Source organism: Melozone crissalis, unplaced genomic scaffold, assembly GCF_028551555.1.
Source record: "Melozone crissalis strain CALT ecotype California unplaced genomic scaffold, PUWL_Pcris_2 ptg000139l_1, whole genome shotgun sequence".
Taxonomy (NCBI): domain Eukaryota; kingdom Metazoa; phylum Chordata; class Aves; order Passeriformes; family Passerellidae; genus Melozone; species Melozone crissalis.
In genome coordinates, this window is record NW_026535912.1 from 6717250 (window position 1) to 6731155 (window position 13906).

General features: G+C 47.2%; 1 pseudogene; it reads right to left on the reverse strand.

Annotated features, from left to right (window-relative positions):
- The window catches only part of LOC128948616 (serine/threonine-protein kinase pim-1-like), a 71621-nt pseudogene extending 57968 nt beyond the window's left edge, over positions 1–13653 (reverse strand).
- Between the last annotated feature and the right edge of the window lie 253 nt (positions 13654–13906).

The window sequence follows — 13906 nt, forward strand, 5'->3', positions numbered from 1 at the left end:
TGTAAGTTCTGTTGATTTGAAAATCTGTTAAGTTTAAGTTCTGTTAAGGCTAAGTTTTGTTAAGGTTAAGGTCTGTTAAACTTAAGTCATGGTAAGTTAAAGTTCGTTGAGATTAATTTCTGTTAAGTTTAAGTAAAGATAAGTTTAAGTGATGTTAAGTTCTGTTAAGTTTAAATATTTTAAGTTTAAGTATTTTAAGTCTAAGTGCTATTAAGTTTAAGTGATGTTATACAGATTTATGCTTTTATGCTAGGCATTTATTTTATGACTTTTGTGCAAGGTGTTGTCGTGAACATCAGAGAAACTCTAGTTAGAAGAGACAATCAGAAGCATTTGTGAGTAGAGCCACTCCTGTTTGAAGTATATCTGCTGTTTGAGAATGGAAAGCAAACTTACCAGACAATCGACGCAGATGAAACCTGCGCACATGTTGCTCCTGTAGCTTATTTTTGTAGGTTGTATTGGCACACCTGAGTTTTGTTTGAGCCTTGTAGCAGCATAGAATCCTTTTTGTATCTGTCTTATGGCATATCCTATAAATAGTGATAGCCTTTTCGGTTTGTCTCCCTGGCTTAGATCCCTTGTAAGAGAGAAACCTTGCTAGTGGAGAACACTGCTTGTAATGTAATAGTTGTTAGAATTGCCTATTCTTGTATTGCAAAGAGTATGACGCAGTTAACCCATCAAACCTTGCCTGTGCAACAAGAAAACAGGGGAATTTTGGAGAAATGGCTACATGACAGAGGTCACGTAGACATTTGCTTGTTAGCCAACCAGGAGCTGAGAAAGTACCGAACACAGCTAGTTTGAGTTTTGCACCTGCAAGATAGCGTGTCCTTGGGCCTAGCTGGGTATGATAACAAGTAGACAGAGAGACGTGGGAAATAGGGAATGTAGGCCCAAACAAATGAGGAAGAGTTGATGGTATAGTTTAACCAATAGTTTGCTTGGCTTACAGAATATTCATAAGCTTATTACTTGCTGTATAAGTGTCGGATGCTCTCTTCAATAAACGGAACTTGCTTATCACTCCTATTGAGTGTCCGAGTTTTCCCTTACCGACAAATGCCTCATCCCCGACAGAGGCCTCATTCTGCTACAGAGACCTATTCTACAAAGTTCCCTTAGCCAAGGTGCAAAGCTCTGTCCTTGGAACAAATCATCTAACCATGACCCACCATCTTCCTTAATTGGAGCTGTCAAATCTTTGAGCTTTTGTATGCTTTTGTGGATGGATTCAGAGTGATCAGAAAGGTTCATGCAACACAATCCTTCAAATTCCTCACAACCATGTCCATGTGCCTGTAAAAGAAAATCAATTGCTGCTCTGTTCTGTAAAGTTGCATGTCTGACAGCACTAACATCAGTCATCATGTCACTAATTGCAATGGAAGTAGCACTGTCTTCTTTCTTCAGACAACACCCCAATCGGTATAGTGGTTTCATGCCTCGCCCGAGGCAAGTTGATGGAGAAATCAAGTTGATGTACCTCATTTTGCAGGGCCCTAGGGTCTGAAATTGCTATTACAGTTTTCTTTTTAATGATGGGCACATCTTTTTTCTCTGTGTTTTCTCTTGATGGCTTACTTAACACTAGGTGCTATCACAGTGAGTTGTCTGATGCTACATGGGCCACATTTAATTTCTGAGGGAATGTCCTGCCAGGCTCTATCTCCACAAATGAGCCAATATTCTGTTGCTTATTGTCATGGGGACTCATCTAGGTCATCTACTTGTCAGCAGTTTCACCCTTAGGGGACACTGGGGTAGTACAATTGCACCCCAAACTTGAGTATCTGTCCTCAGGATGATGGGGAGTAACATTTAACTGTGGATCTCCCTGGTACTGAAACTCAGCACAAAATTCCATCACCAATGAACCAGGAATTCCAATTCTTGAGGTTCAGAAGGTGCTTTAAGAGGATCAGGGGCTCAGTGATGCCAGCTGGTTATGGGATTGGTCTCGTTGGCAGCCTCACACCAATATTTGTCACCATTGGGTATTGGCTACTCCTTGGCTGGCACAGGCACACCGACCAAACAGGTTGCAAAGGATTTGTCTGGGCTCAAATTGGTCAAACACATGGTGTCTGAGCCTGCTGACTTGGCTAAAGCAAGGCAAACATTCATTTTTGGTTGATCTACAGGCATGTATGCATGCAAAAGCAAGCAAGCAAAACCAACAAGTGCCAGTATATCATTTGATCAAACTCCATGTTCCTGTTCAGCTGTTTTTTGGCAAAAGCTTCCCCATCTATTTCAGTTCTCAAGCAAATCTTTTAGCACTTGTTCAGGGACTGGCCAACTATAGGGCACTAACCTTCAATTTTTACAAATTTGGATATCTTAGACTTCTTTTGAACACAATGGACACCACGCTTTTGCTGAAAGAGCTCTATGATACAAACCATTTCCACAGTCCAAAAATCAACATCAAACTCAAGATTTGTAGCTTTCACAGGTTGAACAGGGAACGTCTGGCATGAACCGTAGCTTCTCCGTGCAGCTCACGTCTGCGTGCTCATTTCCCTGCTGGTGGAATTGTCGCTGTGCTCTTTCACATCCTTCGTGGGGACCCACTTAGGTCCAGCACCTGTGCAAATACAAGCATACCCTTTGCCCCAAGCGATTAGTGCAAATGGTCCTTCAATTTGTCCTAACTGAAGGTTTCTGATCAAAACTGAAGGATTTCCTTTCAATTTTGCCTGTGTGCTGTTTGAAAAGTGCCTCAAAATTGGAGGATTAGGTCCTGCAAATGAGCTATTCGAAACATAAAGACGTCTAAAGCTTTGCTCAACCTCATCTGGGGTATTGCTTCGGCCATTCCCCCTTTTGTTGATCTAGAATGGGTTTTAGAGTGGTGCATCCTTTCAACAATTTCCTGACCTGCATGGGAATAGGGAATTCCAAAAGTGTGGCGAACATCCCGGTCCATCAAAAATGTGGCCAATTTTTGAGCTGTGTATGTGGGACCATTTGTCAGTTTTCATCTCGTGGGGGATCAGTTTGGCGAGCTGTGGACCCAGTGACACTGACAAGGACAAAAGCAAAAGACAAGAGGCGCTCTCTCTTCCCGGGACCAAAATCCCACAGCTTTAATGGAGAACAGCTCCAGGAGAGAAAAGGAGTGTCCAAGGGAGGAAAGAGGATGTCCAGGGGAGGAAACAGAGCGTCCACCTCGTGGCAGAAGACTTTAAACCCTTGGGGAAGGGGGTGGTAGAAAGGAACTGCCATAGTTCAACATGATAAATCACCACACTGTAGTTTTCTGCATAAATTGCTGCACTTGTTGCAAACAAAATCCTAAAATCTCCCCAAACACAACCGTGCAGTCCCAAATGACCACAGTGTGGGAGAAAAACCACTCAACCCCCCTGTATACCCAAGCACCAGGTGTCACAGGGAGCACCAACCCCTGCAATTAGAAAGTCCACACACACAGGCTCATGGGAAAAGGAGTATCTCTTTACGAGGGGACAGAGTGCTCACTTTTCTCAACACAACACACACCATCCACCACATCAGCATCCACCCACATCATCTTCCTCAAACATTCACACACTGAAAACACAACCACAATTACAACACACAGGAAAAATTGCAGCAATAAAACAGGATTTGCTCAATTCACCCCCAGAATTGCTAGCAGGTCCTTATTGACACAGCAAATGCTTTCTGCCAGCAGCCAGACCCAAACCCAAACGGTACAGGTGTACGTTGTGCACAGGACATCTCTGTGTGACTTGTGAACAGCCCTTCCCCTGTGTATGCCTTACAGGTTACTTTATACAGAGTTAAACGTTCCCTTTCTCCTCAGTCCCAGCAGTCTTGTCTGTCCCCCACGAGGAACAGCCGAGAGCGGAGGTGCCTCCAGGAAAGGAATGTCCTGGCAGCACCCAGAGACATCCAGAGCTCGGTTGTTCTCACTGGAGCAGAGAAGCGTTCCTGGCACGGTCACCAAATGAGGTGTGGAATAGAACTCACCACAGTTAAAGGTAGAAGGTGGTATGTTTATTACAGCCAGGCACACAAGGAGTTGTCTCCTAAAGACATGTGTGAAGAATCACTGCCTCTCTACTATCTAAAAAAGTCTTACACATTAATATAATTTCCAAAATTATTAATACATATTCATTAGGTAACCCCACCTGCTCCCTTTGTATTCAAATGTATTATAACTGAGTCCAAAGTTCCTTCACATTTGCGGATTCTTTCACTTCAAATGGGTTGGTGGCTTTTAAAGTGGCAAATGGTCTCCTTCTGATGAAGGCCAAGATGTCTTCCTCAATTTGACCTCTTTCCTTATGACCTGTTGGCAGGCTTTCGCACCCCTTGGCTATAGCTGAAGTTTTGGGGCCCAGGTGCAGGCTACAGTCCTCTTCTTTGTCACAAAGAAATCCGCATCCCATCCCGCTTCTTTAAACATAGTAAAGACAGGCAAGTGATATATCACCCTAGCCTTAACTACCTTATCTGCTAAAAATTAACCATCCCTTATTATTTCTACTCTTCTTGCTATACTCTTTCCCCCAAACTAAATCTTGCTAAAATGTTAACTCTTCCAGTTCTTTTAAATCTTTGATTCATTGGCCTCATCTCACATGCCAGCCATGTGTGAGCCGATGCCATAACTGGGAAATTCCACTCTTGAGCAGGAGATGTAAGGCCTGGTTCTGAGCTGGAAGGGTGAGAAGAATGAGATGCACAGCGTTTTGATCCAGGGGATGTCCTGAAAGTGCACTGCCTACCTGCCCCTGCTGCTGAGCACCATGCTCCATCTCCTTCTCCTGCTCAGCAAATTTTTAGGAATCCAGGGCTTGGTATGTATTATTTGCTACTGCAACAAATAGAATGAATTTGCTTTGCAATCCCAGTTTTGTCCTGGGTTATTTTGTGCATGGGTCTCCTCCTGAACCCGTGTCAAAACCGGCAGGGACCTACAGGACGCTCCTATTTTCATGAGAGTAAATTCGGAGAAGTGATTTAAGTATCAATAAGTCAATAAGTATCAATGAGTAAATCAAATAATTTGGGGGAATATTTAGCCTGTGAGTTTCAGCAAAGTATTGAATATGTCTTAGATCCATGGATACAAAGTAGTAAGTGAGATTGCTGGGGGTGCATGTGTTAGGGAAGTGATTCCCCACATACCCAATGCTGAGATCAAGGATTGCCTCTCTTCTAACCCTGAGCTGGCAGCAGGGATCGGGCCTTGCTTGGTAACATTCATTTTGAAGACCTATGTTGAGCAGGTAAGAATGGTCAAAATGAAATCTTTTCCAGCTGTTTCCCTTTGGTTTACCTGTTTGAGGGTTAAAATTCTGTGCTGCAGGTGTCCTGGGTGTGTGCAGAGCAGTGGAGCCCCAGAAACTCCTTGGCTTGCCCACAGGTTGTCATGCCTTGTTCCCAGGTATGCCCAGCTGTGGCAGGAGAAGGAGCCCACAGCGCAGTGGGCACCATGCCCTGCCCAGCCGGGGCTCTCTGGCACAGAGCAGCAGCAGCGCCAGCGCCGTTGAACCCGCTCCTGCCTTGGCTTCCCCTGGCACACAGAAGCCTCTGGAAATCAGCACCGCCAGTGGCGTTCCCAGCTTGGAGCAGCTGCTGCTGGCGGGCAGATGCTGCTAGTTCGACTGCTGCCAAAGGGGAAGAAAGGCAGAGATGTACCCGCACCGGAGCCCTGGGCATGTCCAACTAAGGTGCAAATATGTGGGGAGATTTGTTAGGAAGCATTTCAGCTGTGATGCCAACAGTGGCTTCTCTCCTGGTTCTGTGTGTTCTAGACAAGTAATGCAATGGTTGGCTCTGACAATTAAGAAGTAGATGTTATGTGGATGTTCAAATGTGTAGCCATGGTATTGTATTATATCCTCCCATAGTCCTCTTTCCCGTCCCCCTTGTAGTCAGGGCATTTGGGGAGGGCTGGCTTGTGACCAGCAGGCAGCCCACCAACACCTGACCTCCAGTCAAGATGCAAGAAAGTAATCTCCACCAATGGAACAGCAGAGAAAGAGTTGACTGACAAAACTTTTGGAGGAGCTAGGGGTATAAAAGGCAGAGCATCGTTTTTGTAGATGAGCACATGGCTGCTAGTCACAGAGACTCCAAATGCTGCAATTTTTCCTTAGTCAGTCGTTTGTTGAGGTTTACTAAACCTTTAAAATTTTAAAAGTGAGAGTCATTTCTCACATGTGCAATGCTGTGGGCCATTTTCTTGGCCTGGTTTCCTTTGCTTGTGTCCCATCTGAGTGCTCAGCTGGGGTACAGGCTGTAGGTCTATGGGACACTCTTGGAGTTCCTCTTGGATCCCCTGAACAACAAGGTTTGGCCCATGAGGGGAATTTTGTGCTGCTTTGTGACAGAGAAGAACTTCCCAGACTCTTTTGTGTTTGCTGTAGGGAAGGTTGGTTATTGCTTTGCATAAATTCACAGACCAGCACGGAGCGTTTGCTTTGTGATGTCGGTGCATGGTTGCCACCTTGTCGTAGTGACATCAGAAGGTTGCCTTGGTGCACGGAAGGCCTGAATGTCAGAGCAGCTCTAGTGCTGCTCACATCAGGAGAATCCTCCTGGTTGGGTAATTTGTCAGTGGGTAGCTGCCCACTGACAAGAGTCTTGTGTCTTTCAGTGTTGTGGTGAACTCCCAAAACACTGCTACCATGTTTCACCATCTGGCCACGGCAGCTTTTGCTGCTTATGGTGTTTGTTTTTCCGCGTATTACGTGACACACTTTGTTTTTAAGCAGAGTTTTCCATTCTACTTAGGTCTGGTTGCATCCTAACCTGGCTTTTGTATGTCTTCCTGTTCTTTCTTAGTAGCTGAGTTTCTGATTTTGAAACAGAAAGAGCATTAGGATGCCACTGGTTTGGTAAAGCTCCTGTCAAGAGGTTCAGCTAAAAAGGGGGTGTCTGTTCTGTAGCCACAGGGGCAGCATTTGCAGGGGAACCTGCAGGGCTCCGTTCCCTCCACGGGAGAGTCTGTGGCAGCAGAGTTTGTCATTTCCTCAGTTTGCTGGGTCAAGCAGGACACCTTTGAAAATGTAGACTGGCAGACCTTCTTTAAGGCCTTCCAAAAACTCTGCAGTTGTTCCCAGAATTCAGAGAAAGCTTCTTTCTTCTTAAATTTTGTCATGAAAGGATTTGACTGTCTAACTTAATAATCTTTTACTGAGTGCTAAAATAGTTATTCCCTTTGAAAGGAAGTGCAAACTCTAAAGCAGTGAGTGTCTACTTCTGAACCCTAGAGGTGCTGCTGTGCTCTTCCAAAATCAAACTGCCGCTGCTCAGGGGAATTTTGGGAAGCTTTTCTGGGCAACCATTTCCTGCAAGTTAATGAGAATTAGTGCATGTAACTGATTGGAAAAAATAAAAAAAAGTACCTGAAGGAGAGGATTTCAGAAGCTGTTTTATGTCTTTGGTAGAACAGGAGCATTGAGTGTTAAAGAACAATTTGCATTTTCTTGATCATATTTGTATTCATTTACTGGCTAAACTGGCTGCAGTGTAGGCACAGCCAAGAATATTGTCCATATCCCTTACTGGCTGTGTGAATGAAATGTGTCTCCTGGAGGCATGTTGTGAAACGGGAAATCATCTCTGTTTGGGTTGACTTGTTCTGTGGGATTCAGCAGCCCAGGCAGTTTCATGAGAGCATCTGGTTCATTTTCCCTTCCCACTACAGGTCACCTGAAGCGTGTATTCAGCAGTGCTGAAGATCCTGAGGTGAGTGAGAAAGGAACATTTCATGTTCCTGGTGTTTAAGAATTGTAGAGGAAGATGTGAGCTTGGCCAGTAGCAATAGACTGTACAGGGCCTGCTAGGGAGGCTGAAAGAAAATCCATTTCCATGCCTGAGACAAAAGTAACAAAGGCAGCGATAGGTATTTGTAAATTTCCTTCTCAGAGTTTGAAGAACTAAAAACCTAGTTTTGAAAAGAGAACGATGCTTGCTGCAGGCAGATAGGGAAAATTTAAATAAGAGCAATTTCCTGTACAGTTGAATTAGATAATTTTAATTTAAACAGAGTGACTTAGACTCCTATTCCTATCAAACTTCACGATATCTACTTGGAACATGAGGTGGTGGAAAAGGAAGGCTATCTTGAAACGGCACATGCAGTATCTGAAGAGCATTGGGCACCTTTGTGGCTGGGGAGCTGCGTGGGCCAAAAGGACACAGGGCTGGCGGCCTTGAGCAGCTGAAGATGAGGCAGCGTGGGGCCAGGAGGCCAAGAAGGCCAAGGGCACGGTGGCTGTGCCAGCAGCAGTGGGGCAGCAGGAGCAGGGCAGTGAGCGTGGCCCTGTGCTGGGCAGCGCTGCGGCCACAGCTGGAGTGCTGTGTGCAGCTGTGGGCCCTGGGAAGCAGAAAGTCATGGAGGGGCTGCAGCGAGTGCACAGAAGGACAGGGAGCTGGGCAAGGGGGGGCAGCACAAGGCCAGGGAGGAGGTGCTGAGGGAGCTTTAGCCTGCACAATGGGAGTCTCCTGAGGGACCTTCAGGCAGACTTCCATAGATCCCTGCCTTAGATCCATAGAGCCAATGCTCAGCACAAGGGCTGTTTCCCTGCCAAAAATCCCTTCACTGCATCCAAGTGCTTAAGACACTGGAGTAGGTAACACTTTCATGTTTTGTTTATTTGTTTTTTTATTTGCTAGAAGGGGAAGCCTTGTGTAATTTCTCCTTCTGCAGGGAGCAAGGGAGCTTTTTCTCAATCTTTCCTACCCTTTTCCAGCACTGGCAGAAACACATCACTTTCAGGTTAATGACTCCCGTGTCTTTTGGCTGCCCAGGGAATCAGTGTGTATTGTGTTTGGGAATTGAGCAGGAAATCAATGCCCTTGCATTCCAGCTGGTGCTCAGAGATCACAGGAGCTGGGAGGGGCTGGGCTGCATTTCTGATTCCAGCCACTTCAGCACCATCAGTGTGGTCGAGTCCAAGAGAGGAACTTGCCCGAGCACAGATGCACAAAGAGTGCAGTTCCCAGTGCAATGCTCTGGGTGTCTGGTTGCATTCCATAGGGACCCACATGCTCCAGATTCCCCAAGAGTGCGCGTTACTGAAGCAACAGGAGAGCAAGTTCAGGATTGTAGCTGAGTGGGGCACTGGCTACCAAGTTCTGATGTGTGTAGCAACAGAGGGGACAGTAAAGAGAGATTTCAGTAATGAGATCTGTCTGTCTATCTATCTATCTATCTATCTATCTATCTATCTATCCATCTATCTATCTATTTATCTATCTATGTAACATTTACATAATTGAATCTTCCTAGCTCTGGTCCAAGGAAGTTGGAGGTGCAAAGCTCACCTAAAGCATCCCTTTCAGGAGAGGATTAGCGACATGCTCCCTCGACCAATTCTGAGCAGGCAGAGATGTTTTCCCCTCCAGATATTTTTTTCCCCTCAGAGTTGTTTTCCTCCTCCGGCCTCTTCTGCCCTCAAGTCCCCAGTTAATTCTATAAATTTCTGCCTCTCCTAGAGAGGTGCAACAATTCCATGTTTAGGTGGTGTTTGGTGACTCTGGTCACACATGCATTATGTGACACATGGTTTCCTTCACTGGCATCTCCAGGGCTGCTTAAGTGCATTTATTCATGGGGCCTTAGGAGAGTCTTCTCTTCCCCTCAGCAGCAGCAGCAGCAGGGAGCGCTGGCAGGGTCAGGACGAGGAGGAGGTGCCTGCCCTGGCCCTTTGCTCCCGGGTCCCAGGCCAGGAGGGCTCTGGCTGCAGCAGGGCGCTCTTCGGGCAGCCCCTGGCAGCCTCTGCACGGAGCACAGCACGCTGCCCCGTCCTGCTTGTGCCACTTTTCTTCAGCAATACCCTAGCTCCTCTTCACAAGGAAAAAACTCCAGCAATCTAAAAAGAGATCATTCAAGTACAGTTCTACCTGCCTTTGCATTGTAGTTCAGGGCATGTGTTTTTTTGTCTATAATTTCATTATTTTTATGAAAACATGCATTCATATCTGCACATTTTTGTGGTTTTAATTATTCATATACCTAAACACTCCATTTTAAACTCTTGATTTATTGCAGTTGGTAATTATGAGGTAGTATATTTTAAAATGTCACAAAACAACACCTTTTGGGTAGTTTTTCTCACTCTTAAAAAAACCCCATATGCCATTTTAGTCTCTGTTACTCCAAGTTGGTTCATATCGGCCTATTTTAAATCAGGGCTACAATACTTTTATAGGATTGAGAGAGCTCCAATGAAATGCACACCAGTGATTCCTCTTGTGGAATATCATGGCCCTACCATAAAGCCTCTATTTACTTTTTTTTTTTTCTCTCATTAGCACAACTGCAAACACATGTTTAGTTGCAAACTTACACAAGATGAGCAAAATCAAAATGATGTGATGGGCCTTTGAGATCTCCTTGCTGATCCTTCTGCTTCTTCAGCTGAGCAAGGCTCTGATGCAGGCAAAGAGATTGCACTCAGTGCTACACAACCATTTGGCTGGAACTCTGCTGATTTCTAGGGACAGCTGGAGGCCTCTGTCTCCCCAGGATCTTTTGGCTGAGCCAAGCTTTGCTGGGTTTTGGCTGCAAATACCATTGCCCTTGCTTTTCTATATCCACAAGTACCATGGCTGGGCAAAAACTGCCACATGGGCCATCTTCCAAAGGCGCTTTGGTCTGGAGTTTGTGAATGAACAAGAGCCTCATCCACTTCCAAACCACATGAAAAAAAATCATGAAAGAAAACTTCCCATCCTTAACAAACAACTGACAATTCACAAGTGGATCTAGAGCTTCTTTACGCAATGAAAAGGAAGGCAATCTTCCAATGGAGTTGTGCTTTCGGGAGTTTTTCTTCTGACTCGCACTCACAGCTGGCACTGGAAAAGCCACGTCTCTGCAAGTGTCAGTGTCTTCTGTCTGCCTTGAGTTGTTTTGCTGCAACAATCAGAACAGGCATCAGGCTGGAGAGAGGCTCAGCTGATGCTAGCAACAGGAGCTGCCCCAAGGAGAAAAAAGACATGAACTTTTACCTCCCAAACCCATCTCCCCAGAGGCTCAAGCAGGATTCCTCTGGTTCCCAGAAATACAAAGAAATAGGGCTGAGAAGACCCTTTGCAGCTCTGTGTTCATGCCCAAGACTTTCCTGATGGCATTTGAGTTTTGCCTTTTTTCTTTTCTGTCTTTTCTGTATTCCCTGCCCATCAATTTAGAGCTCTGTAGGCTACTCGATTAGTGACTACTTTTCCCAGTCCTTTTCCATGGCCTTTGCCTAAGCAGAAAGACAAACTTCCAGAGCTCCAAGGGCCAGGGGGTAGAAGGCCCCAGTGTTATCTTGGTTCTTCCTGGGACAGACCCCTGCAGGGAGCTGGTGGACTCACCATCCCTGCAAGCCTTTGAAAGAAGACTGGAAGTGGCACTCGGTGCCGTGCTTTAGTTGAGGTATTACGCCACAGATTGGACTGGATCATCTTGAAAGTGTCTGTCTTCCAAGCCAGTGATTCTGTGAGTCTGTGACTGAGGCAGCTTTTCCTGCAGCCCTGGAAAGGGCTGCGGGGGCCCTTGGCCAAGGACGGGGATCAGGGCTCATGGAAAAGAAGCAAAGGGCTCAAAGCGAAGGGTGACAGGGCACAGCTGCCCCAGCGCGGCGCAGAGCGAGCCTCATGTCCTCCTCCTCACCCTGCGCCCTCTGCGCTGCCCTTTGCGGCGCCGGCGGCTCCTCTCGCTGCGGGGCTCCAGGGCGTGCTGGGGGCCGGGCCCCTCGTCTTCGGGAAGCGCTGGAACCTCGGAGGCGAGCGGCCGCTGCTGTGGCCGGCAGGGGAGAGCTGCGGCTGCGGCCCCGGGCACGGCGAGCTGCTGCGATGGCCGGCTCCTGCCGCGGCTCCTGCCTCTGCTGCGGGCTCTGCTCCTGCCCTGTGCGCACAGACACGGCCGAGGGCGGCCCGGCAGCTCCATCCCGCTCCACAGCGGGCCCGGCCGGGCTGCTGCTCTCTGCGGCCTCTGCCCGTCGCTGCCGGCCCCACCGCGCTCCCGCCTGCCTCTGCCGCAGCCGGGCTCACACGGGAGGCAGCACATTACGGCTGGCTCGGAAAAGCCCTGCCCGCAAACCGCCCGCCATGGCCTCGGCCTCAGGGCACAGGCTGCCGGCGTCCTCGCAGCTGCGAGCCGGCCCGGGCCGCCTGCCGGCCTCAACCACAGCTCCCGCCTGTGTCTCCATGGCCGTGGCTGCTCGGCACAGCGGGCTGAGCACAGCCAGCGCCAGCAGCAGCTCCTCACGGGCCCAGGCCCTGGGCGCTCCGAGCCCGCCCAACCCTGAATTCCAGCCCTGAGGGGCTTTGCGTCCCAATGCATCCCCTGGGGACAGCAGAGTCGGCCACTGAGCTCAGCCCATGGTGACACCACCAAGTGACCAATGGAAAATTCACCAAATCCTCATCAGAGACAAGAGAAAACTCCCATGGTGCCTGACAGCCTGAGGCAACTGCCAATTCCAGATCATTCCATCCATGTAGGAAAAGAGGCTTTTGCATTAAAGCAGAAAAGAGTTATCGAAAAGGAGGGCAGGAACAAACAACAAAGTTATTTGGACTCATGCTTCTTGTGTCTGTTAGAAAGGCCAAGAAAATGCACTCCTTGCTCTTCTGACACAGCTCTCTCTGTTCATGATGTGGGACAGCGAGTGCTGATGATGTGCAGGAGCTGATGCAAGGGACAGGGACAAGGATGCAGCAGGCACAGTGCCAAGCTGACAGAGGGATGATCTCTGGCAGTGGAACTGAAGGAGAAGAGTTTGCAGGCAGGACAGAAAATGGCTCGTTGTTTCACCTCATCTTTCAGTGCTGCTAAGAATGTAGCCTGGAGCAAGCTGGGAACACCAGAGCCTGGAGCCCTTTCCAGGCAGGGCTGCATCAGACACAAACCAGCAGGGGACTGAGGAGCCCCTGGGGTGGCAGTGAGCAACCTCGGGCTCTGCTCACTGCTGCTGGCATTTTCTATTGAACCATCTCCAAGGACTTCTATTGTGCTCTGTATTTCTAAGGGTTTTCCCTCTTGGTTTTTTTTTGTTGTCTCCTGCACCTTTTTTTCTCCACGTTTTCCTATCCTGTCAGCAGCAGCCCTTGTCCAGAACTGGCTCTAAAATATCAGCAAAGTAGCTAGGAACTGTTATAAATAGACTCAAAAAGGAGCAATATTTCCAATTTGAATTTATTAATCCATTGCATACAGCATAAGCAAAAGATTCAGCGCTGGGCGACAGGGGAGTCCCCGCTCCACCAACTGCCGCGCTCAGTGCTTCTCAAGTTCCCCTTTTATACTAATCCACTTCCGTAGATGTATTCTTTTTCTTGGCGCATGCTCCAGTTGTTGCTAGGGGGTCGTCTTCTACCCTCTGGTGGTCGTTGGATGAAGGCTCGAAGTCTTCCTCGGGCCTGTACTCTTGACCCCGTAGCTCTCATTCTCCTTATATGGGGAATATTTGGCTGATTCCTATTGCTTGGTTAGTTCTCCTTTTGCCTTTCGCATGGTTAGTACTTGTGCAATACATGATTGAATTATAGCAAGCAATGGTAACTTGATATATATTATTTTTAGGTTATGTGGTTATCTATTTCTCAATCATATGGTGGACCATGCATCTCTGAATCACAATCATATGGTTAACCAACTATGTATTTCCCAATCACATGGTGGTCCATTGCGTAACGAACAAGAGGTTCTATCCATCTCAATCCCCCCTTTTTCTTTTATCCTCTTGTTCGTCAAATCTGGTTAATTCGAATCAATTTTAGTTCCAAGTATTCCCCTTACTTATCATTCTGTTCACTGAACCTTTGAAGTTCTTTTCTACTCAAGTCCAAATAGTCCTCCACTTCTACGGCACCCAGAGATTTATACTCTGCCTTCATCATCATTAAATGGACTGCTTCAGATCGAGAGTTCACTAAACTA